This window comes from Schistocerca piceifrons, chromosome 4 (assembly GCF_021461385.2).
Source record: "Schistocerca piceifrons isolate TAMUIC-IGC-003096 chromosome 4, iqSchPice1.1, whole genome shotgun sequence".
Lineage (NCBI taxonomy): Eukaryota > Metazoa > Arthropoda > Insecta > Orthoptera > Acrididae > Schistocerca > Schistocerca piceifrons.
The window spans coordinates 227,269,179-227,290,856 of record NC_060141.1 but is presented as its reverse complement, the minus strand read 5'-3'; the positions used below and the strand labels follow the sequence as shown (position 1 = coordinate 227,290,856).

The 21,678-nt window shown below is 42.6% G+C and overlaps 1 protein-coding gene and 1 pseudogene across 1 annotated transcript in view; both read left to right on the top strand.

Annotated features, from left to right (window-relative positions):
- LOC124795557 overlaps nt 1–21,678 on the top strand; it is a 621,230-nt gene that overhangs the window by 136,822 nt on the left and 462,730 nt on the right. The window lies entirely within an intron of this gene.
- LOC124796924 lies at nt 15,933–16,049 on the top strand (annotated as a pseudogene).

The window sequence follows — 21,678 nt, the reverse complement described above, 5'->3', positions numbered from 1 at the left end:
GTTTTTTTCAGGGGCAAAAGTCAGGACCGCGTGCAAATGTCGTCCGGGGAGACGTCGACAAACAGGCATACCGGTTCCAGTTCGCCGCGCATTCTTCCAGCACTCAGGCAAAATTCTTCTCTTGCGAATTTTGCCCTTTTCATTCTCTACCTTACAGCTCTCTGGCTGGTACATGTTGGCTACTCTGCTCTGTCATTTGGAATGTGCAGTACACGTAGAAGTCACACAGAAATGCATTTATTATTCTACGATTTTTTTGTGAAGTGATTTCGCCAGAGTTAGCCCTCCTGCTCTCTTCTAATTTATTTTCCGACTGTACTGCTCGAGCAACTATCACCCGATCTGTTAAAATTATGCATAAACTAAGAAATAAATTGCTATAAAATTGTTAGTAATCCCTGTATGGAACTGCAAATAATGCACTTAGTACTAATGTCATTACAGTGTTTTTTTATATACTGCACTCCTATCACAGGAAAACTACAAAGATATATTTGTGCATACAGTTCGAACATAATATCGCTAGTATTTTCTTGCAGTTAGGACACTAGTAGGGGACTGTACTACACGAATATCTCTATCACAGTTTCCAGAATTTGCTGTGTGCATCTTTTAAAGACACTCCTTGACTTGAACAGTGTTTTCCGGTTTCTCGATATTCTGGTAAATCATTAGTGATGCGTTCCCTTGTCCTGTGCCACAGGACGATAGCTTGAGGCGACGTAGCTTGAGGCGACGTGAGTGTCGGAACGAAGAGACGCCTCTCAGATCGAGTGACGTCAGGTGAGAGCCGTGTAATGCAGTGTTGCCTAGAGAAACGGCACAGTGTCGGCACGGAACTGGAGGGCTCATGAAGCTGCAGCGCTGTCGATGTCAGTAACATGGTGAGCACAAGTAAAACGGAGCAGCAAGTTTTTCTTTCTGAATGTGAAATTATTTATCGGTTTGTGCAATGCACGGAAATTGCAACGTGTTTTGTGTGTAACAAAGAAGTATGGAGTATAAAGAAGTGTAGTTTACGACGTCATTACCTTGACTGCCACTTAAATGAATATGGGATATTTTAAAGAGGAGAACGTGCCGCATTAATATCAGAATTACAGGAGCATGCTGATGTGGAAGGCTATCAAAACAGGGAAGCGTTTCATACAGCCAAAAAGTAAGTCCATTCACTGAAGGCGACTTTGCGATCGCCGCCGAATAAATGTGTCAACATTTGGTAGAATACTTTGAAACAGTTAGTTTGTCTCCGAAGACTATTACGTGGTGTATTCAGGAAACGGTGCAGATACACAAGAGGAACTAGATGTTATGGCACGTAAGTTTGTACATTATTCCTTAGCTGTTGATGAGAGTGGTGAGATATCATATAGCATGCAATCAGCTGTTTTCACTTGGGGGGGTATCGATGAGAAGTTGAAAATCAAAGAGGAATTTGTTGTATCTACGCAGTTCCCCTTAAGGCTACAACCACGAGGTTGTAAGAGCTGTTGAAAACTCTGACCTTAGTTGAAATAAGCTTGTTTATGTCGCAACAGATAGGACTCTGTCTATCATAGTAGCCAATGTTGGATTAATAACACGGATAAAAGAAAATCTGGAACATGTTCCTGGTGCAGCACATGAAGTCACTGCAGTCCTATGCATTCTTCATCAAGAGAATCTTTGCGCCAAGTACATTAAAGTTTAAGCTGTTACGGATACCGTGGTACAAGTTACAAATTCTGTCCAATCAGACATAGAGAGTTTCAACCTTTTGAAAACGTTGCTATAAGTATTATAATCCCTCTTATCACCGTATTTTGCGCTGTCTGAGCAGTGGAAAGGCATTGAATTGATTCTTTGAGTTAACAGGCGAAATAGCATTATTCATGACGAATGAAAGTCAGCCTGTTCCTCTGTTGGGAGAAAAATAAACCTGGATTTCTGATTTAACTTTCCTTCCTGATTTAACAGGTCATTTGAAATATTTAAATAAGTCAGTTCAGGGCAAGGTACTCAACATACTAGATATATATTACAGAATAAAAGTCTGCAAAATGGCATTGTATCTGTGGACGAATCAACTGCTGGCTGTAAACCCTTTACAATTTACAAAGTTATCGCAAGTACATACACCAGATACTAGTCTCTCTGAAGAATATGTGTACATGCTACAAAATCTTCGTAATCAGTTTTAGTCCAGCTTAATATGTGGAATCTTTGTCTATTACCGTTCATCTCCTAGTAACCCCGTATTCAGTGACTGTGACCTTTGTTTCTACCAGGTATGAAATGCAAACGCCAAATTTACAATGTGACGATTTGGTGAAGGACAAATTTAATCAAAAAATGTAGCTGATTTCAACAAGAGTGTTCCCCAAACCAAATTTACGAAGTTGTATGCACCTGCTGCATTGATATTATGTGTGTTCTGTTCGACATATATGTGCGAAGTTGACGCTTCAGTCCGGAACCGTGGCGCTGGTACGGTCACTGGTTCGAATCCTGCCTCGGGCATGGATGTGTGTGATGTCCTTAGGTTAGCTAGGTTTAATTAGTTCTAAACATAGGGGACTGATGACCTCAGATGTTAAGTCCCATAGTGCTTAGAGCCATTTTTTTGTTGTGAAATTAGCAACGTCCAAATCCCGAAGCGCACCGTCAGATCTCGACCTATCCTGCTGTCTTAGATTATAAATATCCCAAAAATTGTGTTCTTGCATTCTTAAAACAGTAACGAAAAACAAAATAGAAAATGTTGGAAAATGACCACAATATTGTTCAGCACGGCTCTCTTCTAAATTTTAGCAAAAATCGTATTTTTTCTGTCATATGTAGGTTATAACATGATTGTCCTCAACATTAAGCTAGAATGTTTGAGTGTTTTCTCAGACCATGGGGTGGATATGCAGTTGTATATAATCTGTAACCATTATGTAATTGAAACAGACACCGGCGCTATCAGTCCTGCACTGTCCTGTGGTGTGTTATTGATGCAATGTGTTACATTATTGGGAATCTTTATAGACTTCTAAGAAAACTCTTGTTCCTGTCAATTTATCTGTGTACAACTGGAATCAACTGAAGTCTGCACAACCAAAGTGTTGTACAGAGAAAAGTCTAGAACGTTGTACAATATTATAATTACATTGCAATTGGTCTAACATGTACATATGTAAGTATGTGCTGGTTAATCGAGTATGTCAATAAACTCTTTAGTTATCCTTTACTAAAGATCATTCATAGTTTTCGTCATCTTTGTGCTCGTTCTGACCATTTTGAAGCATGGTTCTAATAAGTATGACGTGTCTGGTTTCGCCTTTGATGTAATTTATCATCGTGGTGCCATTCGTGAAGTAAAATGAGGGACTATGAACTGTCTTATTCGTTATTTGGTGCCGAATTTATGACTTGCTTTACACTGGAATTAATATGGTTGATACATCATTTATTAGAATCTGCTGCACCAAACCACTAGATATGTAAAAAAACGTTGACATTTCGACCCCTTGTCTCACAAAATGGGAAGGGGGCGGCTCAAGCAAAATCATTATTAACCTTCAGTATTTTGCACTGCAATATATTAATTTTGTTTTATATCAAATATTGCCTCAAACCAAATTTTTATGTCAGTTATTCCGGCATCTGCGTACCTTGACTTACCAGGTGTGTATTATGTGATGATGTCTGTAGGAAGTTGGCTGTGATTGGGTGGCTGGCGTGACTGCTATTCTGTTGCATCATTTCTTGAGGAAATAGTTCGCACATCGCTGACTAAACTTTGACATTAGGAGCCATAACCGTTAATCAATCGACTATCAAATTCAGAAATTGAGACTTCAGTAGTAGAAATGTTTATATTCATTTATTTCTTTGTATCTTACCATTTGTTCGCTGTGTTGAATATTCACGAACTTAGTTACGAACTAGAGCAGTCGTTTAATCTACAGAGCTCTCTACCAGTGGAATTTCATGTTGGATAATGCAAAACAAATCAGAATGAAATGCTTAATAACACTATTATATGGCAATGGATCCTGCAAAAGATCCTAACGTCAGACGGTGAAGTAAAAAGGAAATATTTTTAGGCCATATTGACCCGAATAATACGTATGCAACATTTGCCATTTGGGGAAAAACTGTTCAGCAGTCGGAAACATTTCTGGGTCTCAAAAACTCACGTAGTTAAACCGATCAGTCAGAATACTATGGCCCACTCACCTACTATCGATATACACCCGTCCAGGCGATAGCATTGTCACCTGGCTAGTACTGACTGCTAGTCAGGTAAGCGTTTGATGCATGCATATCATTGAGCGTGCAGTCTCTGTGTAGAATGGGGAAGGCGCACGATCTATCTCAGTCTGACCGAGGGCAGATTGTAATGGCTTCGAGGCTTGGCAAGAGCATTTCGAAAACTGCACGATTTGTCTGGTGTTGGAGGAGTGCAGCGGCAAATGTCTTCAGCATGTTGCGAAACCAAGCTGAAACCACGTCCAGACGTCGTGGTGTTGGGCGGCCACACATCATTACAGATACCGGACGTTGTAGACCCGGGCAGACTGGGAAAACAGGACAGGAGCGAAATTTGGCAGAAGTAATATGAGACTTTAATGCTGTACAAGTATGTGTGAACACACAATGTACCGGACACTCCCATGAATGGGCTTCCGCAGCCGACCACTCGTACATACATCACAAAGTCTCAACTACGTCTGAAATGGGCAGGTGTCTATCGGCACTGGGCGTTGGTCAAGTGGCAGAGAGTTGCAGTGTGTGATGAATCCCGATACTTAATCCATCATGGCGGTGGGAGGGCGCGGATCCGACGCCTTCGAGGGCAACAGCTCCTTAACACGTATATTGCGGGACGGAGACAGGCTGGCGCGACTCCACTATGCTCTGGGGAACCTTCACGTGTGTATAAATGGGTCCAATGGAGTTCGTGCGAGGCACCGTGGTGGCCAAGGAGTATTGTACACTGCTTTTCAGACCACGTACAACCCATTATGAGAATCATGTTTCCTGCCAGCAGTGGCATTTCTCAACAAGATAATGCACCATGTCGCATGCCCAGGAGATTCATGGAGTGGTTCGAGGAACACAGTGGCATGTTCCAATTTATAAACTGACCCCCAACTCGCCAGATCTGAACCCAATCTGACACATTTGAGATGCGATTGAACGTGGCGTCATAGCTCATCGACCCCTACACGGAATTTACGGGAATTAGGTAGCTTGTGAGCGCAGATGTGGTGTGATCTCCGTCCACTGACCTGCCAAGGCCTCACTGCTGCCATGCCATGACGCGACCAATGACTTGTTTTAATGCCTGTACGCGGCTGAAGCCCTGATTTCTCTTAATATAATTTCTTTACAGACGCTGTGCCACCAGTGGTATCTGTTCTGTCGGACACGAAAAACATGAAAATGCTTGACGAACGAGAACTTCTCTGCTCATCTCGGTTAAGAATCAGTATACACTAGGGGAAACACGAGAGTGGCCCACGTGAATCTAAAAATGTAAGTCACACAGTATTCGACTTCACGGCTCGATTCGAACAAGAACAATTCTTTTCAAACGTGGCTCACCAAGCTCGCAGATGTCTGCAGTATTACATGGTTCAAGTCACTCGTCTGTAGAGAAAACATGGTTCGCCATTGTCTTATTAGTATCACTGGAACAAACCCTGGATGCACTTACACAGCACTTTGTTTCCTTCTCAGTTCGTTTCATGGTAGCCTCATTTCTTATCACGCCACAGAACAGGAACATCTAGAACGAAAAAGTAAAGGCAGAATTGTGTCCTTCAAACTTGAAAGCCGCGCTGTCTAGACAGCAGTCTTGAAATTGCATTGGCTAAGCACCGCTTGCCTTAGCGCCTTAGTTAAGACAGTGAAGTGTAGCTGAACAGTAGTGACTGTACAGATAATCGGTTAGTGGTTGCAGACAGTACAGCTCATGACTGCTCGCAACAGATGCGTGAAACTTAAACCATGGAAGCTGGAAAAACGTTACTGTGAAAGCCGAAATACGGGTGTCTTTTGAAAACTAATAATATGGCACCAGCTCTAAATAACACTGCAGTACGAACCAGAGATGAAAACTAAAGCCTACCATTTTCAGAACTATCTGATATAGAAGCTTTATTTGTTGGCACATAGCCGTCATCATCAGTATGACTGGAGGACGTATAACTACCGCTACAGTCTCCATGTGATCATACTTCCTCAAAGGTGACTACATTCCTCTTCATTAAATAAAGTGCTGCAGGATTCATGTCCTACGAAACAACAGTTTTCCTGCGACTGTCTGTACTGATTGAAACGTAACCTTTAAAAGAATACGCTCACAAAATTTTGGAACAATTTCTATCACGGTAATGTTTTTGCGGATGTACCTCACAATTACTAGTGTATTCGATAAGTAATGCAAAACATTTTGTTTCTGAAAGTAGATTGCTTTTATTCAGAGTTCCAGTATACCACATTATTCCCCACATATTCGCTAACAGAACCCTATCTTACAATATAATCTCCGTTCAATGCAACGGCCTTACGCCATCTTATTGAAGGAATCTGTATGCCAGTATGGTACCACTCTACTGGTCGACATCGGAGACTACTTCTTGCTGCGTCAATGATGTCCCCTTCATACATGTTGTACTTCACGCCGAGGACATCCTTCATTGCACCACACACATTCATTCACACATATATTCACACACCGTGTGTGGCTGGCAGACACGTGGGAGAGCGGACAGTTTAGCGTGACCTTGTTGCCATGACGACAACGTCTCGTCCAGTGACTCAGCTTACTTTTTTTACTGCCAGTTCCCCGCAGACATTCCGAAAGCGACTATGAATATCTGCGATGCTCTGCCTTTTCGCCAAAACAGACTCAATAACAGCTCAATTCTTGAAATGCAGGTCGTTGCAGACGACGTTCTGAAAACTACGTATAGCGCCGTCACCTAACGAAAATTTATGAAACTATAGGAGCTGAAGCGCGAATATTCCGCAATATCCAACAACAAATTCCGCATTTTTTAACAGAAATTTCCACGGAGAAATTATTTATTGAACGTTCATCCTGCCTATATCATATACTACTGTTTTAAAAGTTCATAAGTTAGTTTTTAAGATGGGTATTAATGAATACTTACTGCTGAAATAAATGTGTCCAGGGTATCCAGAACTCCAAAGATACAGCTTCTCAAATACCTCAAGAAATTGTCACAGAGCGGCGCGTGTTATTGTTCATTTAATACACTACTGGCCATTAATATTGCTACACCAAGAAGAAATGCAGATGATAAACGGGTATTCATTGGACAAATATACTAGAACTGACATGTGATTACATTTTCCCGCTACGGCTGCAGGTTCGAATCCTGCCTAGGGTGTGGATGTGTGTGATATCCTAAGGTTGGTTAGGTTCAAGTAGTTCTACGTTCTAGAGGACTGATGACCTTAGAAGTTAGGTCCCATAGTGCTCAGAGCCATTTGAACCATTTTGATTACATTTTCACGCAATTTCGGTGCATAGATCCTGAGAAATAAGTACCCACAACAACAACCCCTGGCCGTGATAACGGCCTTGATACGCCTGGGCATTGAGTCATACAGAGTTTGGATGGCGTGGATGCTGCCCATGCAGCTTCAACACGATACCACAGTTCATCAGGAGTAGTGACTTGCGTATTGTGACGAGCCAGTTGCTCGGCCACCATTGACCGGACGTTTACAGTTGGTAAGAGATCTGGAGAATGTGCTAGCCAGGGCAGCAGTCGAACATTTTCTGTATCCAAAGAGGCCCGTACAGGACCTGCAACATGCGGTCGTGCATTATCCTGCTGAAATGTAGGGTTTCGCAGGTGTCGAATGCAGGGTAGAGCCATGGGTCGTAACACATCTGAAATGTAACGTCCACTGTTCAAAGTGCCGTCAATGCGAACAAGAGGTGACTGAGATGTGTAACCAATGGCACCCCATACCATCACGCCGGGTGATACGCCAGTATGGCGATGACGAATACACGCTTACAATTGCGTTCACCGCGATGTCGCCAAACACGGATGCGACCATCACGATGCTGTAAACAGAACCTGGATTCATCCGAAAAAATGACGTTTTGCCATTCGTATACCCAGGTTCGTCGCTGAGTGCACAATCTCAGGCGCTCCTGTTTGTGATGCAGCGTCAAGGGCAACCGCAGCCACGGTGTCCGAGCTGATAGTGCATGCTGCTGCAAACGTCGTCGAACTGTTCGTGCAGATGGTTTATGTCTTGCAAAAGTCCCATCTGTTGAGTCAGGGATCGAGACGCGGCTGCACGATCCGTTACAGCCATGCGGATAAGATGCCTGTCAACTCGACTGCTAGTGATACGAGGCCGTTGGGATCCAGCACGGCGTTCCGTATCACCCTCCTGATCCCACCGATTCCATATTCTGCTAACAATCATTGGATCTCGACAAACGCCAGCAGCAATGCCGCGATGCGATAAACCGCAATCGCGATAGGCTTTATCAATGTCGGAAACGTAATGGTACGCATTCCTCCTCCTTACACGAGGCATAATAACAACCTTTCACCAGGCAACGTAGGTCAACGGCTGTTTAAGTATGAGAAATCGGTTGGAAAGTTTAATCATGTCAGCACGTTGTAGGTGTCGCCACCGGAGTCAACCTTGTGTGAATGCTCTGAAAAGCTGATCATTTGCAAATCACAGCATCTTCTTCTTGTCGGTTAAATTTCGCGTCTGTATCATGTCATCTTCGTGGTGTAATAATTTTAATGAATTGTTGTTGTTGTGGTCTTCAGTCCTGAGACTGGTTTGATGCAGCTCTCCCAGCTACTCTATCCTGTGCAAGCTTCTTCATCTCCCAGTAACTACTGCAACCTACATCCTTCTGAATCTGCTTAGCGTATTCATGTCTTGGTCTCCCTCTAAGATTTTTACCCTTCACGCTGCCCTCCAGTACTAAATTGGTGATCCCTTGATGCCTCAGAACATGTCCTACCGACCGATCCCTTCTTCAAGACAAGTTGTGCCACAAATTTCTCTTCCCCCCAATCCTATTCAATACCTCCTCATTAGTTATGTGATCTATCCATCTAATCTTGAGCATTCTTCTGTAGCACCACATTTCAAAAGCTTCTATTCTCTTCTTGTCCAAACTATTTATCGTCCATGTTTCACTTCCATACATGGCTACACTCCATACTAATACTTTTAGAAACAACTTCCTGACGCTTAAATCTATACTCGATGTTAACAAATTTCCTTTCTTCAGAAACTCTCTCCTTGCCATTGCCAGTCTACATTTTATATCCTCTCTACTTCGACCATCATCAGTTATTTTGCTCCGCAAATAGTAAAACTCCTTTACTACTTCAGGTGTCTCATATCCTAATCTAATTCCCACAGCATCACCCGACTTAATTCGACTACATTCCATTATCCTCGTTTTGCTTTTGTTGATGTTCATCTTATATCCTCCTTTCAAGGCACTATCCATTCCGTTCAACTATTCTTCCAAGTCATTTTCTGTCTCTGACAGAATTACAATGTCATCGGCAAACCTCAATGTTTTTTTTTCTTCTCCATGGATTTTAATACCTACTCCGAATTTTTTTCTTGCTTCCTTTACAGACTGAATAACATCGGGGAGAGGCTACCACCCTGTCTCACTCCCTTCCCAACAACTGCTTCCCCTTCGTGTCCTTCGACTCTTATAACTGCCATCTGGTTTCTGTACAAATTGTAAATAGTCTTCCGCTCCCTGTATTTTACCCCTACCACCTTCAGAATTTGAAAGGGAGTATTCCAGTCAACATTGCCAAACGCTTTCTCTACGTCGACAAATGCTAGAAACGTAGGTTTGCCTTTCCTTAATCTAGCTACTAAGATGAGTCGTAGGGTCAGTATTGCCTCACGTGTTCCAGTGTTTCTACGGAATTCAAACTGATCTTCCCCGAGGTCGGCTTCTACTAGTTTTTCCACTGGTCTGTAAAGAATTCGTGTTGGTATTTTGCATCCGTGACTTATTAAACTGATATTTCGGTAATTTTCACATCTGTCAGCACTTGCTTTCTTTGGGATTGGAATTATTATATTCTTTTTGAAGTCTGAGGGTATTTCGCCTGTCTTATATATCTTGCTCACCAGATGGTAGAGTTTTGTCTGGACTGGCTCTCCCAAGGCTGTCAGTAGTTCTAATGGAATGTTGTCTCATCCCGGGGCCTTTTTATGAAGAGTTAAATATCCAAATGTTTCAACTGGGATACGGGGAGGGAGGGGAATGCCCCTCCTTATACAGATACAACAGTGTTTGGAAACGCTACAAATATGTAAAACGCTAAATTACCTATTACAGCATATTGAAGCATCTAAGACCTTATAACATTCAAAAAATGGTGTTTTAAGACACATAAAAGATGTGTACAAAGTGATGGTCAGATTGCGAAAAGGGAGACACATAAATTCGAAGTAGACAGCATTCTCTTAATGGCTTTTATATTTCATGAGTGTGCAAGCGGCGACCAATTAATGAAGGGTTGGGGAATTCGGGACCTCTAAGTGATTACCTTGTTTCTTGGCCACGGCAAGTTGTTCACAAACGCCTCTGGCTCCCTTCAGACGGTGTCTCTCCACGGTCGGTGACCTAACTGGTACCGAGTTAATTGCCGCCTCTTCTGGAGATCAGGCACGTTTGGACCGGGGCACGGTCACCTTCTGCAGGTGGGCCACCGCATGTAGTTATCCTTATTGTTTTTCCCATTATTTATCTCGTTGTAATGTAAACTCTTCGTTCACGCAGTCACTAATTTAAAGATAGAAATTATATTTTTCTATGAACAAGTGGAGTGAATTGTCAAGCACGAGATAAGGTTTACACTTCCAAAATACTGGTGGAAGAATACAGTCGTAACCCAGTGCCAGTTCCGTTGGCTTACATTTATCAGAAGCCACTTTAACAGACTTTAAAGACGATCTTTATTATTTTATTTGCCTTTTCTGTAATGTTAACGTCACATGTATCTGAAGTGAGTTATTGAGTATCATTCACTCAATATTAAGCAACACTAAAGTGACTTTTTTTAAATTTTGTGCCCTAAAATATGGAGAGGACATACGTACGTGACCCTGATAATGACTGAACGTAATTCGTTTTTACTACGTTGATTTACGAAATTATTTGTGATCTCAATAGCTGTAGAAAAACGACAGAAGTCTATTTCCATTAACTGTCTTGAGGGCAGTAAACACAGAAATTCTACATGGTATGTTGTCTGATGTGGCCCGACACGTTATCTAAGTTTGTTATATTTGGTGTTGTCTGACACATCTACATTAAGAAAACAATTTCGTGCTCCCTCTTAAGAGACGTCAATGCTTTTTTAAACCATGGCCTAATCCAAACCAACAAACATTCATTAAAAGGTTACCATCATCCGAAGTTTTTCTGCACATTGACTATATAGTCGTTCAGTCGGAGCACTTCACTATATTTCTTTTCTTATATGCCTGCTAGTTGCTTTTCACATAACGTAGATTCACTGTAGTGCAGAATCCTTGCTGTAAGACCAGAGTTAGGATCTGACTTTCGAATTTCCATCTGCATTGATTCTTTTCGGCTACTCTTTTTTCAAAAAGCTAATTGTAATGCATTCTGTTATTTTGGATAAGAATTGTATCTACCTTTAACCCGCCAGGGTAGCCGAGAGCGCTAAGTCGCAGCTCCCTGCACTCGGGTAGGGGCGCTGGCCCCGGATCGAATCCGCCTGGAGGATTAACGACGAGGACCGGTACGCCGTCCAGCCTGGATGTGGTTTTTAGGCGGTTTTCCACATCCCGCTAGGTAAATAGCGGGCTGGTCTCCAAGTTCCTCCTCAGTTACACGACTCACAGACATTTGAAAACGGTGGCACTCTTTCCTCACTTACACTAGACGCAGCCGGCTGGGATGCACTGATTACGTCCTGGGGGAGGGGGGGGGGATATTGGGTGGCTGCAGGAAGGGCATCCGGCCCACCCTTTCCATTAACCATGCCAAATCCGTTGTAACCATGCCGACCCTGTGAAACCTGTGGGAAAAGGCGCAAGCGAAAGAAAGAAATTGTATCTGACTTTACTGAGAGTGGCATAATTTTATGATTTTGACGAAGCAGCTCAGAAAATGCACATATATTACTTTTTCAAGCGTTGAATAAGTTCCCTGATATAAAGCAATACTTTAAAATCAGCTTTAAGCATTTCCAATTAGTGTAGATGAGAGAATCTCTTAAGCTGTTTGAAGTTACGAGAAATTTATCAAAAACATTTACTTTATGAAGAAGATTTTTTGGAAGTTACGACGTAGCATCAAATAAATGTTACTTTACTTTTCTGTTTATACATCTATTTTCAGCATTAATACTGCATTAATATTTCACTCCTCACAAGTTAATTTAACTGATACAGACTGGAACGGAACCAATAAATAATTGAAAGACGGGGTAAGTTAATACGATATTGTATTTGAACTAATCATTTCGCAAATTAAGTTTCTCAGCACACTATTACAATTTCAGATAAACCAAAGAATAGATGTATTGTTAGTATGGCGAAGAACAACGCAAGTTATTGTTTAATGCTCATTGGAGCGAACCTCTTTTTCAGAGGTCTCGCTCTTACATTCTTCTTGTCTCTGGCTGACTATGCTTGAAGTGAGTTTATTCGAAACCTGTAAATCTAATTTTACGTTCACTCAAATCCACAGTTACTTAAACTGAGCAAGGCTGACAGTCCACTGAATTGCTCACACACAGGCTCTTGCCTCATAAGCAACTGCTGGTCGCCGGCCGCGGTGGTCTCGCGGTTCCAGGCGCGCAGTCCGGAACCGCGCGACTGCTACAGTCGCAGGTTCGAATCCTGCGTCGGGCATGGATGTGTGTGATGTCCTTAGGTTAGTTAGGTTTAAGTAGTTCTACGTTCTAGGGGACTGATGACCACAGCTGTTAAGTCCCATAGTGCTCAGAACCATTTTGAACTGCTGGTCCGATGTGTGCGCTCACTGGCATTGCCAGTCGACAACTGATACCTGTTGATAGTCCACCGTAATAACATGGAGATCCACCAGGGACAATGTTCAACATTTCCACAACAGTTACCTATCCAGGCTGTGATCAGAAAGTTTACAGTGATTTGTGAAATACATTTTAGATGTTTTTGTATTTATACTTTCGAAAGTGACTAAGTTACACAGTATGGATGGAACCATTTCAGTTATTTTCAAAGAAATTCTGTTACACGTTCATTTACGTGAATGACTCTTGTAAGGAAATATATAAATGTGGTACCTGTGTGCGTGTCATAGTGTTGTTACGTGAGGAGACGAGGCGAGGTAACATGTTACGATCCCCTTGTAGTTTTTGTAATTTCTTGCCATCAGAAGGTGATTGATGAATCATCCTTTCAGCGTTAACTTGCTGATTTCATGGGACAGTTTCATTATGACAACATGGATACGTGATTTACTGATGCCATTAATTTTGACCCTCTTCCGCACGATCTCGCAGTCTACAGACCTCGATATGTCTCGATGTAGTCAGTGATCGGCAAACGATAAAGCAGGAACTGGGGACGTCTGCGAGACAGCGGAGTCCATTTACATGACGGCGAAATGTACTTCAAGTTCTCGCTGCGACAACGAGTGATAAATTATTCGCCATGTCGACGTGTCTCGTCCGACACTGATCGATGCCTCTCCCAAAACGTCACGTGACAACAGCGAGCGGGAAAAACGCTAATGGACGAATAGAATATTTGAAAGGGTACCTTAGTAGAGGTGTTTGCGTTATATAGTGTTCACTTTGTAATTGAACTTCACTATTTACTCTATCATATCATAGCTAACACCTTCATTTGTATTCTGTTTGTGTCATATTATTATGGTGGGAATACAATGAAGTTCTATGCATTCATTTAAGAATGAAAGGACTGACGGATGTCCCTGAACGTAAGTAAATATAAAGTAAGGCGCATAAAAGATGAAGAGATCGTATACTGTTCAATTACACTACTGACAACAAGGCATTGGAAATATTAGCTACCTTAAAACACCGGTGAGTAACCACCTGGAACTATCTAAAGTGGAATGATCGCATAAAACAAATCATAAGAAAAGCGAATGGTTGACTGAAATTTCTTGTGAGAGTGCAAGAACTGTCATTCGTCCACGAAAGAAATGGGTTCGAAAGAAGTTCCTCCAAAGATTCTTCCATTACGGAAGAGTGTTAATCCAGCATTGGATGCTTACCCGGTCCCAAAAAATCCTCGTAGGAGACATAGAGAAGATCTAACGGAGATCAGCACTTTTCGTCACGTGCTCGTTTAGTCGGCACGTGAGCGGTACAGAGATGGTCAGTAAACTCGCCTCAACAAATTGACAGACTTTACAAGAGAGGCATTCCGCATTGTTCAGCATCCAATCGTGTACGCTGTAAAAATAGTTTAGAAATATATGATTTTTCCTGATAAATTATTTGTGTATTTTGAGAAAGTTGGAAGTGGCACTATGGTTCCTTGAGGCACATCTGATGTGTTTCTCGTTAATGTTGAACATTTGTCTTCCGGTATAACATAGGTTCTGTCAATCAAAAATGGATAGAACCAATCGAATACCTGTGAAAAATTTTAAAATTCCTCTTCCTGCCAATTGTCTTCAATTTCAGTAACACACCTTTTCCCAATATATACCATTGTCATTTGTAGTATATTAACCTATACCGCTTTTCCATAATGAAACGACTGAACGAGATGGCGGAGTGGCTAACACACTGGACGGGAGGACGATGGCTCAAACCCGCGTCCGTCCACCCCGAATTAGGTTTCTCGTGATTTCCCTAAACGACAACAGGCAAATGCCCTGATGGTTCCTTTGAAAGGACTCGGCCGACTTCTTTCCCCATCCTTCCCTAATCCTATGGTCCCCTTCCCCCAAAATTCCCTTCCCCCAAAGTGAGAGTGTTGCAGAGTCAAGTCGGGCACTGAATCATAGGTCAAATAATGAACTGGAGGGAATCGATTACAGGCTAAATTGTGATTATTGCCCTTATTCGCAAAATTTTCTTTGTAATGATTACACTTAAGAACGTGGCGTCCGTAATACAACTAAAAAAGAAAGGAAGAACTAAAATTTAAAAAAGCGCATTTTATGTGCTCCAAAAGATACAACGCTCTTGCAATCAGCCAGTTATAAAAAAAAAACGAAAATAACAACAACAAAAAAATTTGGGGACACTTCATGAACTCCTAGGCGTAGGAGAAATAAAAACATAATTCTAATATAAGGTCAGAATATACAAATGCACAAAAGTGCACAAAAACGAAGTTTACTATGAATTATAGTGTAATATATAATTACGTTGAAAATTAATACTGTCAGCTCTTGTATCAATCGACATATTAAAACTTTATTTTCAGTGGGAATCTAAAACTCTTGAAGAGACGAGTTCAGTCTAATGACACCAGTTAATTTTGGCGTTGATCTTTTCGCGAAAATATCCGAGAATTGTGCTAAAACTCAAACACCAGGATTCGTTACTTGTGTTTAAATACCGTCAAGTGGGGTTCTCATGACGGCTACATTGTTGCAGCAAGCCCGTCCACCGTTTACTTGTCTCCTCTAGGGTTGTTCACTTAAACAAGAGTATGTACGCGTATTTCAAATTGATTTTGTAGGCCCTTTCGGGTACGCCAGAAGTTTGCACATAATTTCATTTACAACAATCGTAGCTGACCGCGTGCCTATGTGCGATAAAGTGCGCGTAAGGGGAAACACCTTTGCACTTACACTGTCCACGCCACATTAACCTGTCAAAAGCCTGAATAACCACATATTGCTGCGCAAACCGCTACGAGACTAGCAGGGAGAGATTCAGTGAGGTTCTGGAAGGTCTCGAGGCAACGGCCTTGCCGCAGTGGATACACCGGTTCCCGTGAGATCACCGAAGTAAAGCGCTGTTGGGCGTGGCCGGCACTTGGATGGGTGACCATCCGGCCGCCATGCGCTGTTGCCATTTTTCGGGGTGCACTCAGCATCGTGATGCCAATTGAGGAGCTACTCGACTGAATAGTAGTGGCTTCGGTCAAGAATACCATCATAACGACCGGGAGAGCGGTGTGCTGACCCCACGCCCCTCCTATCCGCATCCTCCTCTGAGGATGACACGGCGGTCGGATGGTCCCCGTAGGCCACTCGTGACCTGAAGACGGAGTACTGGAAGGTACCGACATGAATGTGAATTATGCCGGTGCCAATGCTGCGGCCAGCTGCGCTAGTTTTCTCGGTTGAGGATCCACGGCGCGAACAGCCCGTTCGGAATAGTCTCACAGATTCTCTACTGGGTTTAAATCCGGGGAGTTTGGTAGCCAGTCGAGTACGGTAATCTCGTGCTGGAGCTGTTCGAAACACCCACGTACTCTGCGGCTGTGTGACACGTTGCCGTGTCCTGTTGGTAGATGCCATCCTGTCGAGGAATAACCCATTGAACGTGGGGTGGATATTGTCGTCAGTGATAGATGTATACCTTTGTTGATTCACTGTGCCTTGCAGAATGACGAGATCACACACGAAATGCCACGGAAACAGTTCCCAGACAATAACGCTACCTCCTCGGGCATAGAACCTTTACTGTCAGATGTTCCACGCAGTACACGCCAACGGCCACATCTCCGATGCAGCATTAATTTATCTGAAAGGTTTGCTTATCTCCATTCAGTGTGCTGTGGCCTTCTCCACCAGCCATCACGGCGCCTACAGTATCAGCAACCAAACTGACAGCCTGAGGCCACGGGTTGCACACCTCGCAGGCCCACCGAAGTACTACACAACCGCAAGCAATATTGATGAACGGCCACAGCAACAACCACAACAACATCACCACATCAAAGACACCAGCGGCCACCAGGGATCACTACCGGCCCACCTAAACATAAGGAAGAGGTCGCTGCAGATCCCGAAATTATTTTCAAACGTCAAACCACGTGATGGAAAATAGTTCCGAGGTACTCATCCGCCGAAGCGCTATAAAGGCCGGCTCCCGGACGCACATCGTCCCTCTCCACCCTCCTTACCCTCTCCCAAGGTGGCTTCCGCCAGCTCCCCCTCCCTGATGATGCCCTCCTCCCTTCCATCTACCCCTCCTACCAACTTTGATCCTCCCGCCCTCCTCCTGTACTTACTCCTCTGTGCACCCTCCCTCCCTCCTCTCCCTTTTCCCTCCCTCCTCCTTTTCTCCCCCCCTCCTCCCCCGGGCCTCCCCTCGCCTGTTCCTCTCCTCCTGCCCCCGACTCCTCAGCCATTGGCATCCTTTTTCTCCCCTCTCCCCCACCTCCCCCTTCTACCCCTCTTGGCAGGTCCCCGGACTCGCACACGTTACGTGGACATTCGCGCGCCGGAGGTCGCCGCCATCAGTGTTTTGTGTGTTTAGTGTTTAGTGTTTAGTGTTCACCGTCCCCTCCATCGTTCACCAGTGCCATCATCATCTTCAGTGGTTGTGCGTCGTCTCATCAGCTAGCAGTGTGGATTATCGACGAGTGTGAACGGCTCCGTGATTGTCTCTATGTGTCTCCTGTTTTATTGCCCACTGCTCTGTGACTTATGTGTCTTCTCACTGTTTTTGCTGCTTGTGTCTTCTATGGCTGAAGAGCAGCGTAGTGTGCTGCTGACAGCCTGCCTGTTGTACAGGTTTTAAAATAACAATAAAGTAAAAAAAAAAAAAAAAAAAGACGCACATCGTCAGTTCATCGACCACCAGCAGACTTGAATAGCTGCCGCCCGGGCATCCCGGCTTGGATTCTCTCGCTGATCTCTGAATTAGGCTTCGTATATCCAAGAGACAAGCAGTCTCTCCTAATAGTGGTGCTTCTTGATCAATTGTTTGATCAGATCTAAACTCCGATTTCTGTCTTCACCACTCTTGGATTACTTTTCCACAGATTCAGTTGAAAAACACTGGTGACAGACCATCACCTTTTTTCTCTCCGCTTCTAATTTCAAAATGGTCCGAAATTTCGCTCTTGAAATTTATCTTAGATTGTACCGAACTTAGAGGGACTGTAGTAGGAGACTGGAAAAACAAATTAAGGAGAGGAACTCATGTTTGGAAACGTCATCCAACGACGCCACACAGCAGGGGAAATAGCTGCCCTAAGCCATCCTGTGGCATCAAACGTGAGTTTGTTCGCTTATGGACCGTAACTGGAGACTCACTCAATGAGTCTCACAGCATTAATGATGCTAAATATCGTCGAACGGATACACGCCATTCGTAACATCGCTGTAGAGTGTACGATTCCACGTTTTCTGTCTAAGACAGGCCTAGCTGCAGGCTGTTTGCACTTTAATTTGTACAGTCTGTAGTAACACTAGATGACATTTCCAGGACTCCCTGTCCTCGATTTGTTTCTCTAAACTCCCTCTGTAGCTTTCGATGTCTGCGCCAACTATTTTGTTACTACCTGTATCTCAGCGACACATTTTCAGTGTCAACACTCTTGTGACTAGTTTTATTTTACCCGGCACGATATTATCCAGTGTGTTAATCTCTTCCTCTCACAGAGTCATTTGTACAAAACATCCTTCATTATTTGATTGATGCATTGCAATCTCTGTGTTTCTCTAAATGGTTTCCCCTCCAGTATAACGAAGCTATTCTCTCCGTTCTTATCATGCTTTCTGTCGTGCTACTATTACGGTGATTTCGACTATTCGATGGAGAATTTTATCATTTATTTTCTTACCGGACAGCAGTATTTTTGGCACTCTTGTATAACACTACAATTCAAATGCGTCGATCTTCTTATTTTCTGGTTTTCCCACAGTGCTTCTACAGGAAGGCTGGGTAAAGTGACCACCCTACAGAAAATGGCGATTTTATCTTACACTACATCATATATAAGCATAAGAATCATATACGTATCAACTCACTTTTTTTAAAAAAAAGAAAGAAAAGAAAAGAAAGAGATCTTAAGTGAAAGTCTGCAAATCGGCCACTTTGCCTGGTAGGTTGGACGAAGTGGTCAGAGACTGGAAAAATTCAGATGAAATGAAGTCTGGTTTTCTAAGCCTTATATTTGGATGTCTTTTCGTAAACGCTGTCACGCAATACTTGTCTGCCCTCTTTTTCTCTTTCTTGAATGGACGTGGTAGATTATTCCGCTCTGCAAGCTTAAATGACAAGTAGCGTAAATCAGGTACAGATATGCCTTAAAATATTAATTCCACCTCAAAAATATATCTGAAACTAAAAAGATTCTTCTTAACTTCAGCAGCATCTCGGCTTCTCTAAGAACTCTTATTCTGAGGCTGCTTTTAGAAACAATGCATAGTTCAGATGCTATAGGGAGAATGATCTTTCCTGTTCTTACAACATCCAATGTTTGTTACATTGCTTGGGAATCCCATGATTGTTGTAGTGACTTTCGTAAATTATTTGATGGCAGCTTAATATACGCTTGTAATAAGACAATATATTTTCTCACGAAGTTATAAATACAATAGCGGCTTATTAAGACTTATTCTATGGAATACAACTGTCTTATTATCAATGTCTTTGTTTGACACAAAATCAATGCATTACAAAGTATGTGGCCAATTGGACACTTCGGCCCACAGGCGACTTGCCACTATGACCGACAGGACGCCATTACTTTAAATGTTGTCTGAATACGAAATTACATAACCGAGGCGATACATAAATACGTTCGTTGGAACACTGAAATTTAATGCTTTGTTAGCACTGTACCAGTTAAATGTCACAATATATGGAAATAATCTGTAACAAGCATTTCGCCAGACGCAGAGAAAGGTCTAATACTTCACTGCAAAGTAGCGCACAATAATCGCCACAAAACTCGATGACAGAACCTAAGAAGTCCCTTTCTACAATTTTAAAAGTTCGCCACTAGACTGCAGCAATCTTCAAAAGAATAAAACAAAGGGGTCACTTTACCCTTTCTGGCCACTGTAGCTGTCCTTTTCCTAGTACTGGAAAATGAAATGTGAATACTCTGAACCATTTATGGTTAATTGCAATTGCGGGACCACGAAAGACCATAAGTCTATGGAGAGGCAGAGCTATAATTTCAGCATCTTTTGCAGCCTCATCCAGAAACAATGAAATCTGTATACAGTCCACTCAAACCAACGCAGGAGTTAACGGACGGCATATTTCAAGGTAGCGTCCCAGAGACATTCCATATGTAATCACGGTACCACTGCAGCTAGTAGGGGATTCCGTTTGATTAAGTCAGCCACATCTCCTCTGACCACTAAACTAAATTTAGCGTTTGAGTCCATCTGCTGCACATTGATGTAATGTCAAAGGGCTCGAACTAGTATTGACGTAGGGCGGTAAGTAAACTCAGCCGTATACTCTTTAAAGGAGCCAATGCAGCGTTTGTTTTGAATGATTTAGAGAAACCACAGAAAACGTAAATCTGAACTCCTGGATGGGGATCTGATTTGCTGCCCTCGGGGTTGCGGGTTGAGTGTCCTTACACTGCCTCGGTCACCACAAGTGCTCTCTCACAGACTGTCTCCTCTATGTGCGGGCAAGTCATGTTTACGTGACACTCATTGAACTGATTTGACTAGAGGGATGTAATGCTATAAACATGGAAAAACTGTGCCGGCCGCTGTGGCTGAGGGGTTCTAGGCGCTTCAGTCCGGAACTGCGCTGCTGCTATGGTCGCAGGTTCGAATCCTGCCTTGAGTATGGATGTGTGTGATGTCCTTAGGTTAGTTAGGTTTAATTAGTTCTATGTCTAGGGGACTGATGACCTCAGATGTTAAGTCCCATAGCGCGTAGAGCCATTTGCACCACAAAAAACTGTATTAATGACCAAATAAAAATCGAGTAAAAAGCCTGCATCGTATGTGGTAAACGATAAAATTTGACTTAGGGATTGTAATTCTGCAATTAAATTTGTCTTGTTTTATTTGATACGATGTAGATGCGAATAACGACAGTGAAACAGGTGCTATGGAATTTCTTTAATTGAAGGCAATGATCACAAACACATTTTTGACAGGTTATCGGTTTCGCCCTACAGAGACCATCTTCAGATCTGAATAAAAGATAAAAAGCTTTATATTATCGTGACACGAGTAGCCAAAAGCCAAATTCGTTTATGTCTAGTGACGATGCCACTTTGGCTTCGTCATATTAGCATAATATAAGGCTCCTTCCGTTATATTCAATGTTGAAAATGTTCACTGAGAACAGAAATCTGTAGTCAGTCGCCTATTTGTTTGTAATGATTGGCTGGAGCTAAACAAATAAATTTCATCGGGACAAATTATCTACAAACAAATCTATGTTTTGTGTCAACGTTTCTTCTCATTCACACTAAATAAAATCTCTCTCTGTCTCTCTCTCTCTAGATGGTATTGATTAAGATAACCCAATTATTTTGTAAGACCTTGTTTGAAGTAGTGTATATCTATGCACTGCAGAGCTTTCGATTTTGTGGAATCAACTCCCACAAAACATATTACTGCAAATACAAGACAGCTCTCACTGTCAGTAAATGTCACAACCAAATGCCATAACATTAGCCATATATTGACACTCTATTGCGTTACTGTATGTAAAGTAAAACGTATAAAAAGATACAGTCAGTTTCAAGAAATCTTATAGTGCA